The 19,868-nt window shown below is 58.8% G+C and overlaps 1 long non-coding RNA gene across 1 annotated transcript; it reads left to right on the top strand.

Moving 5' to 3' along the window:
• The first annotated feature begins 12,369 nt into the window (after positions 1-12,369).
• On the top strand, positions 12,370-14,156 carry LOC132014845 (uncharacterized). Its single transcript, XR_009403465.1, has 3 exons — positions 12,370-12,487; positions 13,699-13,824; positions 14,017-14,156. It is a non-coding gene; the product is annotated as an uncharacterized LOC132014845 (long non-coding RNA).
• Positions 14,157-19,868: the final 5,712 nt, after the last annotated feature.

Here is a 19,868-nt window from a genome sequence, read left to right as displayed (position 1 = left end):
GTGCGCCGGGAAGCTCGGGCCATGTGGCTCAGAGTCCTGAGGGTGACAGGTGTGGTGGGGACAAGCCTGTAGCTGTCCACGCTGCTGGGTCGTGGAGGAAGCCCGCCAGCAGTGCCTGGAGGACGGGCCATGGGGTGAGACTCTGGCTGAAAGGCTTGTCTTTAGGAACACGGTGTGTGATGGCCTGCAAAAAAGGCCTCCGTCCGCAGCCCCGAACGGCACGCAGAAGGCACCTTCCGGAGAGCCAGAGGCCCCCACCGTCCTGACGAGGCCCGAGGGCAGTGAGACGCCGCATTGCCCATTAGAGACCACGCTTCAGACCAGAGATCTCGTATCGACCTCCGAGATGACAGAGGCGCAGGCCGATCAAGGGCGCCCGGCGGCTCCCGGGACCTGTCCCGCGAGCAAGGCCTTCTGTTGCGGCCCACGGCTGACCCTGCTCGGAGCCATCGTCTTGCCCCTCCTCTGTGGCATTCTTTTCCTCACGCGATCTCTGACCTTCCCTCTGTTCTGCAGATCCGCAGTGGGCAGGTGCACAGGGCCAAGTGCGACTTGGCTCTTTGCGGCTGGAAGCCCCGGGGACATGCTCGCCTCCCGCAGCAGAGCCCGCGGTAAGACGGGCCGGAGGGGAGGCGGCGTTTGCTGCAGCAAATCCAGGTGCCTGGAGACAGATTCGCCACTTCCCACGGAAGGTGCTGCCTCTCCTTGCCTCGGCAGGGCCCCCGTCCCGAGACGACGGGTTCTGGCCAGCCGGTCCTGGGGAGGTCACTGTAGCTTAGCTGCCAAGCGGGGAGGTCATTAGGAAAGTCTCGAAGCGTTTAAGGAGACCACCTGGCCTCGCGGCCTAAGGACATGGTCCCCCTGGGTCTTTGCTGTCCCAACAATGCTGGGACAGTCTCCTCTGGCCTGGGAAGACCAGGTACAAATGTGAGAACTGATGGAGGCCAAACCCAACCCACGTCTATAGCAAGGAGACTATGACTCAGTCAACGTGGTTCCTATTAAAGAACATGTTTTTGTTGGGCTTGGTTTGGTTTCCCTCATTTAGGGACCCCGAGTCTTCATAAATCAACACGTTCATAAGCTACGTGTGTGAGAAAATGCTGCTTCTGCCGGAGGAACGGGACAGGCATGCGGCCACCCAACCCTGTCCCCTTCTAGCTCCCGCCCCGCAGTACCGCCGCCGGTCCGCCCATGCACACCGAGGCCCCGACCGCAGACCCGCTCTCCAGCGTCTGGGTCTGGCGTCCGCGTTCGCTGATGGCGGGCGTTCTGTGGAAATGTGGCATCCAGCCGACAGCTCCTCGACCTCGGGACATCCAGGGAATCAGCAACACGAACAAGTAACTCCGCTCGGTGCATTGCTGTATACGCCACATTTCTTCGGTTGGATTATCTTCTCGGGCCGTGGTCCTCAGCGTGGGTGACGAAGTCATTCTGATACACACTTCGTGGGTTTTGTTTGTGACTTGGCTCTCTCTGGCCAGCCCATGAAACCCACGGAGGCCCACCACAGAGAGACATTTCTAAAAATAAACTATGAGCCAAATCACTGAATGTCTCCGATGGCTTCCCCAAGGAGAGTGGACACCACAGGCTGCCCGGGTCCCAAGGCTCCTCAACACCCCAGGACTTTCTCCTTGTCACGGTGGAAGGACCGTGTATCCCGCAGATACATCATGGCGGCACAAGGCGCCACCACAACCTGGAGGCTGGTCCCAGCATGTTGCGGCTGTGACCGCCGGCCTCTGTCCTTCAGGACGCTCGCGTTCACCGGGGCCTCCGCCCATGTGTGCTGGAGTAGACAGACACAAGATCATTTTGAGATTATTTGGCTCCATTGGAACGGAATGAAGTTTTCACTATTTAAAAATTATGAATCCCAAGAGATAATATCAAATCTGTTCCTTCCTGATTCTCTGTGTATTTAGGTAAACATTATCTTGCTGTCAGTGAGTACCCAGACCGTAGCAGTTCACGTGTCTGAATCGAGAGTAAGAGAGACTCCCCACACGGCTGCTGAAGAGGAGAAATCCTGGTCCCCCGTTCTTCCGGGCCCCGGAGTCCTTGATTGAAGGTGCGACCAGCCTTCCAGGGAGCTCGGCGCCTGGGCCCTGCGATGGCGGAGGCCAAGCACAGTCGCTGGGCTCTGTCCCCCGAGTGCCACGCTGGGGACGGATGGCCAGGACACGTGGCCAGTTCTGACAGGCGGGCAAGGAGAAGGCGGGTCACGGCCGCACCAACGGGGGAGAGGATCGCAGGGCTCACGGCACCCACAGCGGCATCTGGTCACGTGGTCACTGCCTGTCGACCACCTGCTGCGCGCGAGCTCGTACCAGACGCGAGGGGGCGGCAGCAAACAAAGTTCGAGTGGTCCTTGTCCTCCCAGCCCGGGGCCACGGGGGGTTGGGGGCCCCGTCTGAAGTCACGCAGGGACCGTATCGGCCTCGGGTGGAGCCTCCCTTCGTGCTGGCGTCCCCAGGCCATCACCCTGTGTGTGTGGCCCGTGAGCCAACATTGGTTTTCATATTTTATAAGTTGCTGAAAAGAACCAAAAGAATCATATTTTGTGACACGTGAAAACGATGTGGAATTCAGGTACTGGTGTCCCCAATAAAGCCACACGCATCCACACGCGTCCTGTCCACGGCTGCTGCCCGGCTTCAGAAGCAGGCCCACGATCCTAAACCACCTGCCGTCTGGTTCTTTCCAGAAGCCACTCGCCCAGCCCCTCTTCCCAGGGGGTCTCGCTCCTGCTGTCCCCTCGCCCCTGCCCACGTGACGTGGTCCCTTCTCCACGGCCCCACCCCCAACATTGTTCTTCCCTTCCTGGATGCCGACAGCACTTCTCCCCTGGAGGATGGGGCCATGGTTCTAAAGATGGGTCACGCACACACACACGTGCACACACGGGCTCACACGCACACACACGCACACATGGGTTCACACGCACACATGTGTGCTTGCGTGCACACACAGTAAGCACACGGCATCGCCCCGAAAGGAGAGTAAAGCAGCTTTTACCCAGGCGTGCGATGACAAAGCCAGTGTGCAGCCCCGGGGGGCCTCTTGGTCCCTGCTCCTGCCCGTGCAGCCCGGTCGGCAGCCCCCGAGAGGGAGGGCTTTTGCTTAAGGTCACGAACCAGTCTCTCTGCTGAAGCCAGAAGACGGCCAGGTCTACCTGACGCTCTCGTCCTTCTCCGAGTGTCCGGGGCCAGAGGGAGCGACGCACTCCCTGCCTCCACCGGGTGCTCCTGGGACCTCCACGGTCCTCCCGAGGGCCAGACACGCCGTCTCCTCTGCTGTTCACACCCCCCACCCCCGACAGCACCGAGGAGGTGTCCCCAAAGTCCCTGTTTCTATGAAAATGAGTGTCCCAGAACCCAGTCTCCCGTCCTGGTGATCTTTGTCAAAGGCCCTCAACGCCCCCTTTCCTGCCGAAGGTTCCATGGCAGAACCCTGCGAACCCCGCCAGGCTCACAGCCGCAGGGCCCAGGAGAGCTGGCCTCCCTGCCGGGGGCGGCTCCGTGCCCACCGCCAGGCCTCGCCCCCTTCGTCCTGGGGGAGAAACAGTGGCAATCCGCTAAATTCCTCCCCATTATCCCTCCATTCTTTACCCGATTTGTGGATTCCAACAACCCTTATTCAGAGGAATAAGGAGCAATTAACAGGACTAGGGATTTATTAAGGATAAGTCATGCAGACAGTTTTGACAGCTTGTTTGGAGTGTGACAGAATTACGAAATGCATTATGTATTTAGACTTTTGTGCGGCGTCTGAGACCAGGCTTGTGAAATTATTCGTGCCAAATGGTCTGAACCCGCCTGAATGAGAACAGTCTCAGGTCCCAGAAATGAACTCAAACACCAGAGACCGGGGGAAATGGCACTGGGCCGTACTCCCGGACGGGGGTGGGGGGAGGGGCAGTGTTTCCTGCCATCAGGGGGGGTCCGTGTTAGGGTCTGTTTCCCTGGGAGTGGGGGGTGGGAGGGTCCAGCCCAGCCAGGTGGCCCCGGCCAGCAGCTGCTTCGTAGACAGCCAGCACGGGGAGGGCTGCAGAGGGACGCCACCCACCCTCCCAGCACCCCCGTCGCCTGAGACGGCCTGGCAGATGACGGGGCGGAGAGGATCAGCGCACCCAGCCTCACAGAATCAGAAAGACAGCAGGAAGGCCCCGGGTCATCAACTCTAAAGCCTGTTGTGGGTCTCACTGTGTCCCCCCAAAAAAGACATGTTCTGGTCCAAACCCCTGGTGCCTGTGAACGCAGTCTTATTTCAGCAGGGCCTTTGCAGGTATAATTAGCTCAGATGAGGTCATGGTCCCTTAGGATTGGTTCTGTCCTGATATGACTTGTGTCCTTATAAGCCTTGGAGAGGACCCGGACATCGAGGGGGGGACCGCCACGTGCGCAGAAGCTAGGTGAGACAGGGAACCTGTGTTTCCTGAGTGCTCCAGAAAGAACCAGGCCTGCCGACACCTCGGTTAGGACGTCGGGCCTCCTGAGCAGTAAGGAATCCGGTTTCTGTTTCAGCCGACCTGTCCGTAGTGTCATCAGGCAACCCCAGGAGACTCGCAAGTCCGCTGGCAGGCACAAAAAACTGATGGGGGGGGGGGTCCCAACGGCCTGGCCCCTCCAAGCTGCGGTGGAGCTGTGAACGTGCCCGTAGGCCATGTGCGGCCAGAGGAAGGCTTCCCACCGCTCCGGCCCCGGGGAAGACCTAGGTGGAAGACTTGGGTGGGCTGGGAAGCCGCACGTACTACCACACCTTTGGTTTGTTCTGATGGAAAGAAGCCTGCGTGGCTGGCATCTGGCTCATCATCCCTGTTCTGCGTTAAGCGGCTACAATCTCATTCCCTCCCATCGCTGTATGCCATCAGATAATGATTGTTTTTAATCTGTTGGGAGTTTGGGGTCATCTGTTTTACCTCTTCTCCCTGAGGACGGTTTCGCACTTAATCCACGTACAGGCCCGAACGCTAGAGCTGCTGTTCTCACCCTTCGCCAGAACATTCTGGTTAATCGGAACACAGTGCCTCTGCCCCTGCAATGGTGACCGTGGCCAGAGCCCAGGTCTTCCCGGGCAGCGGTGATCCCAGCAGAGTGTGTGTGCGAGCGCAGGAGGAGGGCGGTGCTGGACGCAGGGACTGGTCACAGGCTCGCTTCCAGGACTGGCTGTGGGAAGCTGCCCTCCGGGGACGCAGGGCGGACCCGAGCACAGAGCTGCAGCCCCCGAGTCTCGTCTAGAAACTCTCATCCGGGGACTCTCTCTGTCCGCGCACCTGTCCACGGACACGTATCCCCAAGTGAACGACTCTGGATGTTAACAGGTGACGAATAGTCTTTTCCCCTGACATTCTGTCCCTCTTCTGGAGTCTTCACAAAAGAGCGCAAATCGTCCCCAAACACGTCGCAGAACCAACAGAGAAGTGGCCCATCCCTGAGCAGACGTCCACGCTTCTGTTCTTCTGTTTCGCAGACACGGAGAGCCCCGAAGCAGATCCTGTCCCCCAGGTGCGGGGCGTGGGGTGACAGGGGTCCGGTCCCGGGCAGAGGCGCGCGACGGCGTAGCAACAACGGGAACGAAAGGTGGGAAGTAGCAGGAGCTCCGAAGGAGCCATTGAGATCCTCCTGATGTTAGGACTGCGTGAGGGAAAGTCCGCGTTTCGGTCTCTGATGAATTCATCTTCATGAAGAGCTGACGAGGTGTCCCCCGAGCCCCGGGAGGAGGGCCATGGCTCGCTCCCTCACGGAGACCTTCGCCCGCTGGAAGAGGAAGCTGGACCACACACACGCCACGTCCAAAGCCACGCTCTGCACGGAGGCAGCGCTTAAACCCACGAGCCCAGACCATCGGGAGAAAATTCAGAAAACTGTTGGTATGACGGAGCGTGGGGAGGCCGCCTTCGACAAAGAGAAGCCCCAGCCGTCCGGAGTCAAGGCTGTCCGTGCGTCAAAGGGGACGCGGCCGGCCACCCACACCCCGTGACCAGGGACACGCGGGCACACTGCGGAGGGAGGACAAGAGGTCCTGACCCCGTCCGTCGAGCTGTGAAATGATCATGATGTGAGACTCAAGCCAACAGGAAGTGGGTCAAGGGCACACACCCCCGGGCTCGCGGGAAATCTAACGGGACGGCGCGCTGCCGACAGCCGCAGCCCTTCGCTCGGAACCCGGGACGGCAAAGCTGAGGAGGGGGAAGGCCGCCGTTCGCTGCTGAGATCCCTAAAACTGAAGACCGGTGTGACCGCCGGCTCACACACCGCGGGCGGGGGCCACACAAGCAAGCTTCACGGAGAATAACCCCGTGACGTGGCTCGGGCGAACGCACACACGGTGGGACCCCCGCCCTTTGAAAGGGGACGGGGTCAGGACCTGTGGGACACACGCCCACCATGCAGGGCAGGCCCCCAGGAGGCTGGCTGCCACGCTGCTGCAGGGTCCCACAGCGCACCACGGACACATCCTTCCGTGGGACTATCAGCTTGGAGGGGGGTGGACAGACACAGACCCAGACGGGCGGGGCCTCTGTCCCCTGGGCTGGAAGGGTCCTGATGCATCGTCACTGGGGGTGTCCTAGCCTGCTCTGCCTGCCCTGTCCGGGGCCACAGGCAACAGGAACGCACTTCCCGCGGTTCTGGAGGCTGGAGCCCAGGATGGAGGTGCCGGCGGGTTAGGTTCCCGGTGAGGAGCGTCCTGCTGGCTGGCTCTCTGCTCTCACTCGGCAGACACAGAGTTCTGGAACCTTCTTCTCTTCTCATGACCACCCCAGTCCCATCCGTCAGATCAAGGCCCTGCCCTTGGGGCCTCCTTGAACCTGACTCACTTCCAAAGAGTCCCACATCCAACGTGCTCGCGTCGGGGGCTGGCCTCCGACATACGGATGGGGACGCAGTTCAGTCTAGAGCGCGAGGAAATCAGTGAAACTGCACATTTGAGTTTATTTAACATTTCCACTTTCTTCAGAGGGATCTATATAACATGAGTACTTTAAACTGACAAAAAGACAAAAAGAAAAAATACTGAACGTGTGGATGTTTCTGGGAGTTTAGGTGAGCATGGGGAAGGCTGGCGGGGCTCTCTGACCGCTGGCCATCCGCGTGGACGGGAAGGTGGGTTACACGGTCGTCGGCATGGTTCCAGCTCAGATCACTGCGTGTTACTCGGGTAATATAAAATTTTTAATGAAAAAAAAAATGAGAAAGCCCAAAGTGGAGTCTTCAAACACCAGTATCCCAGTTCCGACTTCTCACCCGAGAGCCGCTCGCAGCCCAGCAGGCGCCCCCGCCCACGGTCAGCCCACTGCCGGGGGGACCCCAGGAGCCTACAGAGACCCAGCCTTCGAGGGACATCGCCTGAGCCCCCCATCAGAACTCGAGCCCTCCTGATGCGTCAGGACGGCCGAGAGCTGCCTGGCGAACCAGATGATCCGGTTCGTGAAATCAAGGAGCCTCACAATATTAGAGATGATCCTTAATTCCACATTTTCCTACAGAAGGGAGAGCAGAGCTCTCCAGACAGGCCCAAACTCTAACAATTCAACATGGCTGCAGAGGCTCCCTCACTCTGATGTTTCCGGAAAGTTCACAGAGAAAGACATGAGAAGGGTCCAAAGAGCCTAATTATTTCTTCACTCGACTTAGACAATGCGCAGGAGAGTAAGACCCTCTTAGTATAAAATTTAAAGTCTCTCAGTCAGAGCTTTGACGGCGCCAACGCTTCCCCTCACGGCTTTCCCCTCCCCTTCCCGGTGTGGGACGGCCGAGGGGCTGGTCCCTGCCCCACACCGGCCAGGTCTCAGGCAGCTGGGTGGTGGCAGCCCCGGTCACAGGTCACCGTCCCTTCTCTGTCCCACACTAAGCTCTGCTGGGGGGATGGGCTGTGGTCACCAATGTGCGGGTCACATGGAAACTGGAGAGAAGGGACATTCGGGTCGAGCACTGAATTCGACTGTCCACGCTGCGCCAGGCGGCCCCTCGTCTAGAGCCAAACTCCAAAGAAGGGCAGCTCGTCCGTATGTCCTTCCAAAGGCATCCCGAGGCTCCCATTTTTCTCCAAACGTGTGGCATCTTGATCTCTTAAAAGTGTCTCTGTTGTTAGAGACCTGGTTGCGGACCCAGACCGTCCACCTGTATGGGGAACGAGGCCCCGGCGGTGAGCACTGGGCTTGACGGCTTGACGGGAGGCCACTGGGGGGCGGTGGACACGCAGAGGACATGCTGGGCGGAGGGATGACTGGGCCCGACGGGCCGATCTGCAGATCTCGCAGAGAAACCAGACACAGCTGTTGATCGGAAATCTCGCGGCACGACTGTTGGCTCGTGGTCTTGTTCTGTTTGTTCTTCACATTGTGCCAAGCCTCCGATCTCTCTCCCCTGCGGGATGCCACACTTCGCCCCCGCCGTGCTCCGGCCCTGCTTGCTGGCACCCCCCATCCCTGCCTCTCTGCCTGAGGCCACCTCCCCTCTGCGTCTCTCTGTGTCCCTGCCGGCCTTCGGGGGGACTGCAGTCCTCGGACTGGGCTTACCTCAGTGCGAGATGGCCCGTCCCCACTGAGAACATCTCTGAAGATCGTGTTTAAAGACAAGGTCACATTCTGAAGCTCCGAGCAGACGTGGATTTGGGGGCACTGTCGCCCCAGACCTGGGTACATCAACTCCTCAGTTTCCTACTACACATCCCCCTCTCCCGAACGGATCTGACCCCGGCCCAGGTCCAGAGCAGCAGGAAGGGCCTTGCGACCCTAAAACCACGATGCGTGTCGAGCAGAGCCTTCTTTGTGCAGTTAGAGGCAGGACTTTCCCCAAACGCTGGGGTTCCCCATCTGAGGAAAGCAAACACCTGGGCTCTGTAGAACGTGGCTTCTCCCCCTCAGCGCCGCTGGTCTTTAAGACCGGAGACCCCTCCGTCGTGGGGCCTCTCCTGTGCTTTGAAGGCGTCCAACAACACTCGGCTCTGCCCACTGGAAGCCAGGAGCACCTCCTCTCCCCGGGCTCTACGTGTCCGCGGGGGATTGTAAGGCCCCTGAGTCACTGCTCCTCAGAGTGGCATCCGGGCTGAACTCTAGGGCGCTTAGTCTTGGCACCCTTGGCCCGTACGCCCAGGCCAGTCCCACCCCCTGGGCTCAGAGCGCACGCCTGCGGCGGGGAGGCGGGGAAAGGTGCGGGCAGGGCTCCGTGGCCCGCACGCCCCGCAACCTGTGGGACCCTTTCCTTGTTAGCAGACTTCTTGCTGTAGATCAGCGCTTTACAAGAGAAACAACTGGGTCATAGCACGCCAAAATTCTTGACCATTAATGTCTGCCTCCGATGCTCAGTGTTTACTTTTTAAACTTGAAACTTGAGGAAGAGCGTCCATGTCGGACAAGCCTCTGGTGCTTAATACTAAGCTAAATGACAGAATTTCTTTCCCTCAATGCTGTTTGACTCTAGCACGTGGGTCATTACACTAGTCCTGGCATTTAAGTCCGGGAGACTCAGAGAACGCTGAGCGGGTCTGCACATTGTTGGGAAATAGGGCAGGAGCTGGTGGGCCCCACGAGGGACTGCCCAGCACACGACGGGGCTGGGGTGGGGCAGCCTTCCACCGAGCGGGCCATCCTGCCCGGCTCATCTCCCTGTGGGTCAGCATCCGGGCACCTCCTAGTCAGACAGAGCTGTGCCCGAAGACACACAGACCATGCTCAGAGATGGGATAATTCCTTCTTGGTATTTCCGTTGCCCTGAGAGCTGCTCCACCAAGCACTGGGGAGCTCTGCCAGCCCATAGCCGCACACAGTCCAGCCGCAGGAAACCCCAGGCGGGGCGTCAGGCTCAGTGGAGACAGCTAAAGGGACAGAGTTCCAGGGAAACACCTCGGAAACGGGGAAGGGGGATTTTGCCTCGTCGGTTGCCTGGACGTTTAAGCCTTGAGCCCCTGAACACCAGCACCCAGGGAGGTCCAGAAGCATTAGAAAGGACCTCAGCCAAAAGGGGTCCCCTCCTTGCTGTCAATTGCCCTGACCCTCACTGCCCATTTTGCGTTAAGTGTGACAACCAAGCCAGCCTGGGTTCCAGATGCCGGTTTGATCACGTAATAGAATATGTGTGGACACCAGCTCAAAATAGTTGACTTAGATCGGATGGCTAGTAGGATGCTCTGTAAGGGAAAGGGATCCTGATGTTTGCTTGTTTATTACTTACAGTGGGCTCTGCACCCAGCATGGAGCCCAACGTGGGGCTCGAACTCATGACCCTGACTGAGATCAAGACCTGAGTTGAAATCCAGAGCAGGACATGCAACCGACTGAGCCACCCAGGCGCCTGAACCTGACATTCAGAGAGGAAAAAAACTGGGTTCTGCAAGTTCAGCTTGATTTTTCAAGCCAGTTTCTTAATAGCGAAAGTTCAGTCTCTTGTGCTTGTCCAAGAGACGTATCTGCAGACAGTCCTGAGGCTGTTTCTTTCCCAGGGTCGTTGTCTTTTTATACGATTCTTTGAAAGTGATTCCTCGCCATTTTGGAACGAGGACACCTTTCTACAGCATTCTTTATTTTATATCGCCTGCCGTCTCCTCCCAGAAATGTTGCCTGGAGTTTTCTTAAATCAAACCCAACGGAGAAGAGCTTGCATTGGGAACGCCCACGATTCCCCTTCCAAAATGAGCCCACATGGCACAATGAGAAGCTTGCCACCTGGACGGGGTACCTGTCAGCCTGGCCGCAGGCCTGGGCTGTGGCTTGCCCCGCCCACGGGCCTCTCTGGCCCCTGGGGAATGTTATGAACAAAGTTTGTCTCGCAAACCAGACCCAAGAGCTCACGCCGTCCGTCTAGAGTCAGGGAACAAGATAGGGAACGGCGTCTCCCACGCATACGCTCTCCAAGCTGCTCGCTTCCAGGCAAGCGGAGGGGCGTGTCTCCGGGGACTTCTCTCGCCACTGGAGAAACGGGGAGTTCACCAGACGGAGCTCACCCGCCGCGGTGACCGGAATCTTCGTACACCCCGGGCAGGTAAGTGCACAGCAGGTTTCCTACGGCGTGGCCCCTCCGCGGTCACCCCGGCCCCCTGAGCCCCGGACGGAGGAGGGCAGGCTTCTTCCCAGCCCCCGGCCAGGCCCCACCCAGGGACGCTGGGAGCAGGGAACAGGCCAGTGTGCGGCAGTTCAGAGCCTCTGGCCTGTCGGCCGGCGGACAGTGGAGCTGCTCTGCGCGCCGCCCTGGAGACCGCTGACGAGAGCAGGAGGGAAAACAGGGGGTCGGTGCCATCGCCCCGAAGATTCCCAGAGCAATGTAAGGTTCCAGTCCACTTCCCTCCTCCCCGGTTTGGGTGAATGTGAGAGGCTGGAGGAGGTCACCCAGCTCCCGGCGGGCCACGAGGCCTGGGATGAACGGGAATGGCGAAGACCCTGTGCGCCCACCCGGCGTCCGGGAGTCGCCAGGATTCCGACGGATCTTCCCACGGTCCTCGCCCAGTTTGAAACCCCGGAGCGGTGCCAGACGCCATCCGGCCTGAATCCCACCTGCCCGCGGTGCCAGGCGAGGCGTGGGGAGACCCGAGCACCCGCCCAGGAAGCGGTCTCGGGGGCTGCAGGCCGCCCTGTCCCCACGGAGGTCTGTGTGCGGCAGCCCGGGCGGCTGTCCTCCACGTGCCCGCCCACGGGGCCAGCGCTTGGATGCTGGACCCTTGGTTGCGACAGCGCAGGATTAAAACAATCTCCTTCCCTTTTAATTTTGCATCCTCCTCCGCCCCCCATCCCTGGAGACCAGGAGTGTCTGATCCCGGTTCCGGGCGAGGAGGGTCGGCCGGGGCGGGTCGCCCTGGGGAGAGGGCCCCCTGCTGGCCCGTCCCGGAACAGCACCAGCGCCTGCGAACTGTGGGCTGGAGAAAGGGGTCTTTGCCCCACTCCGGGGCCACAACTGTCCCGGCGGCCTGAGGGCTCCCCTTTGGGTCCCAGCCAGGCCAGCCCGCCCTCCTAGACCACGCGACCGAGTCTCACGCTCTCTGCTCTGTGACAAACTGCCCCGCGCTAACGCATGTGTGCGGTGTGTACACACGCACCTGCACAATCACACACGTGTGCACACACAGCCTCCAACGCTTGCCCTGTCCCCCCGCTTGCATTTCACCCTGGCCTCCCTGGAGACCTGCCAGGCTGAGAAGGAACCAGTTGTCTGCTGGGGTTCTTTCCGTCTCGGTGGGGCAGGCAATGGCATTGACCCAGGGGCAGCCCCGGGACAGGTCCTGGGCAACTTGGAGGTGGGGGCGAGGAGGGGCTGCGTGAGACGGGGAGGGGTGGAGGAGGACCCAGCGGTTCCGCAGGACACGGAAGGCCTCCAGCTGCACGGAGGCACAGGGATCCCAGACTCCGGGCTGCTTCGTGAGCGACAGAAACAGGGAGCAGGATCAGGCACCTTCAACCCTTGCCCGCTGGCGCTCGGCGTCTGGAGGAGGGGGCGGTGGAGCAAGTCACCTTTCCATGATGTGGTTGAAAAAGGCTGGTGCGGAGGAGGTGGGTACTTTCTGGGTCAGGACTATTCTCCGGAAGGGGGCGAAGGGAGCTGGAGGCTACCCTGGCTAATGAGGGAGCCAAGGAGGAGCCCGAGAGGTGGTGGGACATGTGGCAGGAGGGAGAGAGCCTGGACGAGGCTCCTCCCACCCCAGGACAGGCACAGACCCAGGACGGGCAGACCGACCCAGGAGCCTGCCCCAGTTCCCGAAGGCAGTTCCACACCCCCAGGCCGGCTGCACCGACTCTCCCCAGCAACGCGCGCTGGCGCCCCCGCACGTCATCCAGTAGCAAATGCGGGTTTTCTGCCCCTTGCGGGCTTCTCGGCAGCCCTTCCCCTGCCTCCAGGGAGGTCCGTGCTGCAGGGCCAAGACCCCGGGTCAACCTCCCTGGCCAGCGTGGGGCCCCTGGGAGGGGAGAGCCCCAGCACCCGAGGGAGTTTTCCAAAGATGGGGAGAGGCCAGAGCCGAGGTTCAAGGTCACAGGAACGACGAAGGTGCCCCGGGTCAAAGAAGGAACTTGGGCTTCATGGAACCCATGGGAGTGAGGCGAGAAGGTGTCCGGAGGACGTGAGAGCCGCCGACGTGCAGAGCACAGAGCCCGAGGACCGTGGCACCGACGGGCTCCCTGCTCACGGCCAGGCCGCCGCTCTGCTCGGGAAGCCAGCGGGCTGGGCAGGGGAGGTTGGCGCATGGCCCCAGCCCGCCGCCTCCACCGGGCACCGGGGGGCCGGACGGCTCGGCCTTCCTGGCAGCTGGGGTTCTTTCTGGGACAGAGGATTTGCCCATTGGACGCATTCCCGTGCGACTGGGGAGATGGGGGAGGGGAGGCCATCTCTCTGCGGCTTGTTCCGCTCCGACCAGCCACCAGCGTGTCTGCAGCCCCCCCACCCCAAGCTTCCGGAGTGGTTCCTGGCACCCCGGCATGGGAACCATAGTAAGACGGGGCCGGGGGTGAGGGCGTCCATTTTCTTCCTTCTGTAGCAGCGGACCCGGCAGGCAGGTCCCAGCTGCAAGGGCAGCAGCCACAGTCGCTTGCTGGGCCTGAGTCACAGCTCGGGACAGTCCCCCTGAACCCAGCAGGGCCGCTGGGCTGTGGCCTCTGGACTCTCCCTTCTGCTGTGGGCTGCTCCCTGGCGGTCTGGGTGTGAAAGCATCTAAAAGTATCTAAAAGCATCTAAAAGCCTCCATCAAATTCCTTCCTGTTTTAAACAGCAAAGGAGTTCTTACTCTCTGTGGAGCCCTGACTGCCGGACGTTTGCTAGAAGACCTGGCCGCAGGCCAGAAACCCGGGGGGGTTAGAGTGCAGCCCGGGCTGGTCTCCCCTGGCCGTGTTACCAGGTAAGCCTGTGGGGCTAGCGAGTGGTTCCGCTTGCCCTGGGAGGCTGTCGAGTCTCGGGCGGCTCTGAACTCGAGCTCTAGGGTGCTGGTCTGTGGGAACCCCGCTCACGCACACCGAGCTCTGGGATGCACACCGTGTCACCAGTGCAACGGCAAAATGGCCACCGTCTCTTTCTCCTCCTGGACACACAGCTGAGCCGTTTCCAGCCCGTCTTGCAGCTGGGTGAGGACATGTGACATCCCAGCCATGGCATGTGGGCAAAAGTAAGGTTCCCCATTCTTCATGTGGTCTGCCCAGAAAACCTCCCCAAGTACTCCTCCTGCCCCACCATCCTGCCGCACAGCGAGAACTCTAGGGACAGTGAGTGACCAGGACTCTGGGTGGGGCTGACTCCCTGCCGACCTGCAGGGGGGCCCGGCGTGAGCAAGGACTAGGCTCATGGTGGCATGGGACACTAAAGAATTATGTTGGCGAAACCTTGAGTAGTGGCGGTTCTCTTTTACAAAAAAGTAGAGAAGTCAAATAAAAGATGATATACAATTAAAGTCACCAGACGGATTTTTCTCACAAGCGCACAGAACCCCAACTGTTCGGTCTCAAGGACTAGATTTCACTCCTCTCACTCCCGGGAGGGAGGGAAGACGAAGAGGGTAAGCGGACTGTCCGCGTTATCTCGGACCAAACACTCTAACTTAACCTGCCCGTTTCCCGGAACAAGGGTGGGAGAGGGGAGACCTGCGTCCCAGGGGAGGTTCTTGGTCGCCAGGACTACAGGGAGAAGACGGAGCCAGACCAGACAGAGCTTAAAAGCCACCGAGTCCAAGCCACCCAGTCCAACCCTGCCTTCCCGGGACTCTCACAAGGTCCAGGCGACAAGTGCATGCCGACTGTGTCACTCATAGGCAGGTATGAGTCCCAGGAACAGGCACTGAACAAATCAGGAGAAAGCCACAGTGTAGCTTTATGTCAAGTACTTTGTAAAACAGAAAACCACGAATGTGTGCGTGTCTTTCCCACTAGACAATGCTACATTTTAGCATTAGAATTCTTGAAATGACATGGAATTCTTTTGCTTTCTCAAACAAACAAACAAACAAACAAACAAACCACCCCAAAACCCACACTTTGTGTTTTTTAATTACAGTGATAATGTGTTCAGTATGGAAAAAAATTTAAAAGACAAGCAAAAAGAGAAGACAGTCACAGTAGTACCCAAAGGTAAGTGTGCCCACCTTTATGAAGTATAATCTGGAAGCTTTCTGCCCACAACGTACGTGTAATACATAGGGTCGCCTGTACAAACTGGTTCATAACCTCTTTTTTTGCACTGAAAAACACCTTTCTGCTTTGGTTTTTGGGATTTGCTTTTTGTTTTGCTTTTTTATGGTTGGTGATCTACAGTTTCCGAAGACATTTTTATTCACGATTGCTATCAAAGTAACGCTTATTAAAATGTTGTCTATGGGCTGACAATGTCCACGGACCACCTTAGGGGTGATCCCCCAGATTCCCGCTAACTCGGTAGAGTTCCCGGCCCTGCAATCCAGCCGCACACCATTGCCTCCCCCTTGCTGACCAGGAAATGCAAGGAAGAACCCCCAACCGGCCCCTGCCCCATCTCCAGGCTCTTGCACCACACCGGGGTTCTGGCCGGCTGCTTGTCTGCCCCCCCAACTCCCGACCCCTGTCCCCTGAGTGCTCCTCGCTTGGGACCACACGCTCCCGTGGGCAGACCCCGCCCCTGTTGCCCGTCCTGTGCTCAAGCAGGCTCCCTCGGGAGACCTGAGTCAGGGTCTCCAGCAATGGAGACTCCCAGTGGGCAGGTTCCCTTGCCCAGAGAGGGGTTTAGCTGTGGGTCTTGAGGACTCTCCTGACCCTACCCAGGAAAAAAGTGCTTTGGGGATGGAGGTGGGGCTTCAGGACAAATTTCCTGTGTGTGTGTGTGTGTGTGTGTGTGTGTGTGTGTGTGTAAGATTTTGTTTATTTGAGAGAGAGAAAGCATGGGTGTGGGGAGCGGCGGGGGCGGAGGGAGACGGAGAAGCAGGTTCCTTGTTGAACAGGGAGCCTACCATGGGACTCTAAGACCACGACCTGAGCCAAAGTCAGATGCTTAAGCAACTGAGCCTCCCAGACACCCCCCACCTTTTTTTTTTTTTTTTTTTAGGTAGCAAAGAGAAGTGATAATATAAGGCTCCCAAGCAGGCAGGGGACCCAAGAGGGTTAAAAGAAGAACAGGATACAAAGCTTTCCCTTTCCCGCTCTGAGTCTTGTAATGAAGGTTTCGTATGTCAGTGTGGTGGACCAAATCATCGGCTCTTGGTGATTGAACCCTGACCCAGCCCCCTCCCCTCCCCAGGGGATCCGGGTAGGACTGAGAGTTCAACCCCAAGGGTCACTTCATTAGCATCAGCTCTCATCCCAGTCACTCAGGACACCCCGAGGGGCTCCAGAGCTGTGTGCCGGGAATGGAAGATAAAGAACACATGTTCCGTCTTCTGGTTATCCCGCGATCCGGGTGTCACTTCCTCCAGGTGAGAACTTGTCTACACCACATTCAGCACAGGCTGAACTTGCACCTGGATCCTGACGCAGGATCATCGTATGGGGACACAGCCACTGGGGCTGCCACTGGGCTGGGGAGACATCAGTCCCGCCCCAGCTGCCCAGCACCCTTGGCCTAGGAACTGGATAGACCACCAGCTCCCAGCCGGGTCCGCCGTGGTGTCTGGTTTCAGACAAGTCCTGGCGGGTTCTGCAGAGGGAGTCAGGAGTTACTGCAGCACTGTTTGGGTGTTAATAATCTTCCCAGATGAAATATCTTTAGGCTACTGTCCCATGCTGAGACCAGCCATCTGCTATGGTGGCTTTTGTTTTTTGGACATGACCCACTTCTTGCATTGCAGCTCATTAAGTGGTGCCACAAGATAGCATTTCTTTTGTATTTTGTATTTTGTATTTTGATATTTTGTATTTTGACATGCAGGTTTCCCCCCCACCACACCTGCAGGGGGCAGGCTATAGTCTGAAAATTACCTAGGGACTAAATTCCCCTCTGCCTCCTAGCCAGCCTATTACAAAGGCCCGTGCCTCTCATCTCAATAGCAAACAGGGCCCCACATACAGTTGTGCCGGTTGTGCACTGCACAACTCCATGATGCTGGGGTAACCTTGTGTTATGCAGGAGATAATAGGACAGGGTTCTTTAATTGATAGCAAATGATGTGAAATCTAAGTTGACTTACCAGCAAGTTAAATTAATACCAATTTGCCAAAATTCAGGGAATCACTAAAGCTTTCTGAGCCTCAACCATATTTCTAAAATGAAGCTAATTAGGGGTGCCTGCTTGGCTAAGTCAGTAGAGCATGCAACTCTCGATCTCAGGGTTGCGAGTTCAAGTCCTGTGTTGGGTGTAGAAATTACTTAGAAAAAAAAGAAAATGAAGCTAATTAAAGTGGTCTTATCTACCTTCCAGAGTTGTTAAAAGAATCCACCAAAAAGGCATTACTTCTAGTCTACACCACCATGGTTACTGATGGATGGCTGTGCTGTTTGAACTTCCAAAATTTAGAGAACTCTGCATATTCTCACTCAGTCGAGCCAAAGGAGGCCTTCGTGTTCCGCATTTTCAGCTACTGATCGTACGTGAGACAGATACGTCCTGGGCCCCGCCAGCTAGAAGCACAGGGACCTGGAGCTCCTGTGTCCAGTGGACGGAGTGTACGTCTTCATACTGCTGCTTCTGGACTCTGGGTCTGCAGCACAAGAGTAGAAATTCACTTACAGGGGCGCCTGGGTGGCTCATGGGTTAAGCCTCTGCCTTCGGCTTGGGTCATGATCTCAGGGTCCTGGGATCGAGTCCCACATCGGGCTCTCTGCTCAGCAGGGAGCCTGCTTCCCCCCACCCTCTCTGCCTGCCTCTCTGCCTGCCTGTGATCTTTCTCTCTCTGTGTCAAATAAATAAAATCTTTAAAAATTTTTAGAAATTCACTTACACCCCATTCCCGCAGGTCTGGCCGTTGTCCTTTGCAGGAGAGGAGGAGACACACTTGCTTAAAAAACAAACATTAAATGACTGCCTCCGAATTGCTCTGGGCTGTGCTGCTCGCCGTGTTCCTACACCTGCTGCCATTTCATGTTGAAAACGAGGAAGAGGGCGCCCAGGACCTGATGCCACCTGTCTCTCACTGCAGGGATGTGGCTTTGACACAAGGCAGGGGAGGTGTCGGGCGGGGATAGACCGCTCGCATGCAGCACCGGGCACTGTGGGGAGGGCTCTGCACACCCTCTGTCCCCCCTCAGCTGCAGAGACATGGCCCGGCGAGATGGGGATAAGCCTGTGCCTTTCCTTAGACAACGTCAAGACAAACGTGGCTGTGGGTGAACTCAGTGTCTCCATTTAGAAGGAGGAGACAGGAGGACGTTCCCAGCAAAGCCTCGTCAGTCTTTGGGCAGTGGTGGCCCGCGGGCTGTACGTCCATCTGTCGTGGGGGCTGTCTCTAACATCGGACACCGAAGACCTGCGAGCTACCCGGAAGGTCATGGCTGTTGGAGCAGAAGACACCGTTCCTCACACCCCCGCTGCACGTGCCATCCCCCCGCAGGCTGCTGGCCTGTGCAGCAACCGTGTGTCAGCCTGGCCTCATCACCACTCGGAGAAGTGGGGGTGTCCGCTCCCAGGCTCTGGCCGGGTGGAGAGCTGGCGGGGGCTCCCGCCTCCATCCGAGAGCACCCACACTTCCACACTCGGATCTGTGAGCATGACTCAAAGGAAACTGGAGGCTCATGGAGGGACAGTGTGTCCCGAAGGCTGCCTCCAGCGGCCACGTGCTCCCCTAGGCATGGGAGCAGAAGGGGCAGAGCTCTGGGGAGTGGGAACAGCCAAGAAAAGCGTGCTCTCCGGGAGCAGCTTGGGCCTAACTCTACTGGGGACCTCCTCGACGCTGTGCCCGGCACACCTGACAAGTGCTCTGAAGACCCCCAGGAGGGCCGAAACCCCCATCCCTGGGGCTGCTCCGTGGGGGGTAGCCCTTCTTGCTGTCGGGAAAAACTCTCCGGCCGCGAGCAGGTCTTGCTGGAAGTCTGCATCTGCTACGCAGCGCCCCCCCCCCCACTCCCCTAACCCTGCCCCACCAGAGTCCTACCCAGTCCTCCAAGGGACAGCTCTCGCGGTGTCACCTCCCAGCATCCTACTGGTGGCCACATCGGCAGCCACGTCTGGTAGTCTGTGGCTCTAGCAAGTGGCCCCAGAGGCAGGCCAGCCCTGGCTCATATGTGCGTGGAACTGAGGGAGGGAAGATGGAAGCAAGAGCTCAGCACGAGGCCAGCCGGGAGCCTGCGAGGGACAGGGAGACGGCCCAGCCCACCGAACACACCGGGGCCGGCAGGGGCACAGCCTGGCAAGCACGCAGGGACAGGCCAGCTGTGGCCACAACTCAGGGTTTCCCCCTCACTGTCCTCTAATCTTCTCACCGAGGGAGGCCCGGCCCAGAGCAGCGGGGGCCCACGTGCCTCCTGTCCACACCGCCCTCCCCAGGCCAGCCCAGCACCAGGCTGGACACAGAGGGAAGAGCCTGGTGCGGACACGGGCCAGCTCCTGCATTTATCCTCCACGCTGTGCTCCCCGGTCCCCCTCGGAACCCAGACTCTCTCAGGGGGCGCTCCCGCCAGTGCTCTGAGGAAGGACCCTGGGGAGGATGTGCCTCGCTCCCTCGGCTCTGAGGACACAGCCTGCACGTTAGTGTTTCCCTTTATCCTTGGAGAAACACAGAACGAGAAGGGGGAAGAAAAAGCAGAAAAATGCGGCGTCGCCTCTCTGGCTGGCCACGTCCCTGTGGCCCAGGAGCGGCCCGGGCGTCCGAAGCTGCTCCCGGCCCAGGCTCCCTCCTGCAGCTTCCTGCTAGGCACTTGCTCTGTTCTCTGCCGAATGCCAAGCCGAGAAGGCGCCTCCTGCGCGCTCACAGCAGGACAGAGAAACGCCTCTGGAGCCACACGAGGCGAGAACCGGCTGGCCCCCATCCAAGACGGACGTGTGAAGGGCCTGAC

This window comes from Mustela nigripes, chromosome 4, assembly GCF_022355385.1.
Source record: "Mustela nigripes isolate SB6536 chromosome 4, MUSNIG.SB6536, whole genome shotgun sequence".
Lineage (NCBI taxonomy): Eukaryota > Metazoa > Chordata > Mammalia > Carnivora > Mustelidae > Mustela > Mustela nigripes.
Note: the sequence above shows the minus strand (reverse complement) of the source record. Positions and strands in the feature narration are given on the sequence as shown.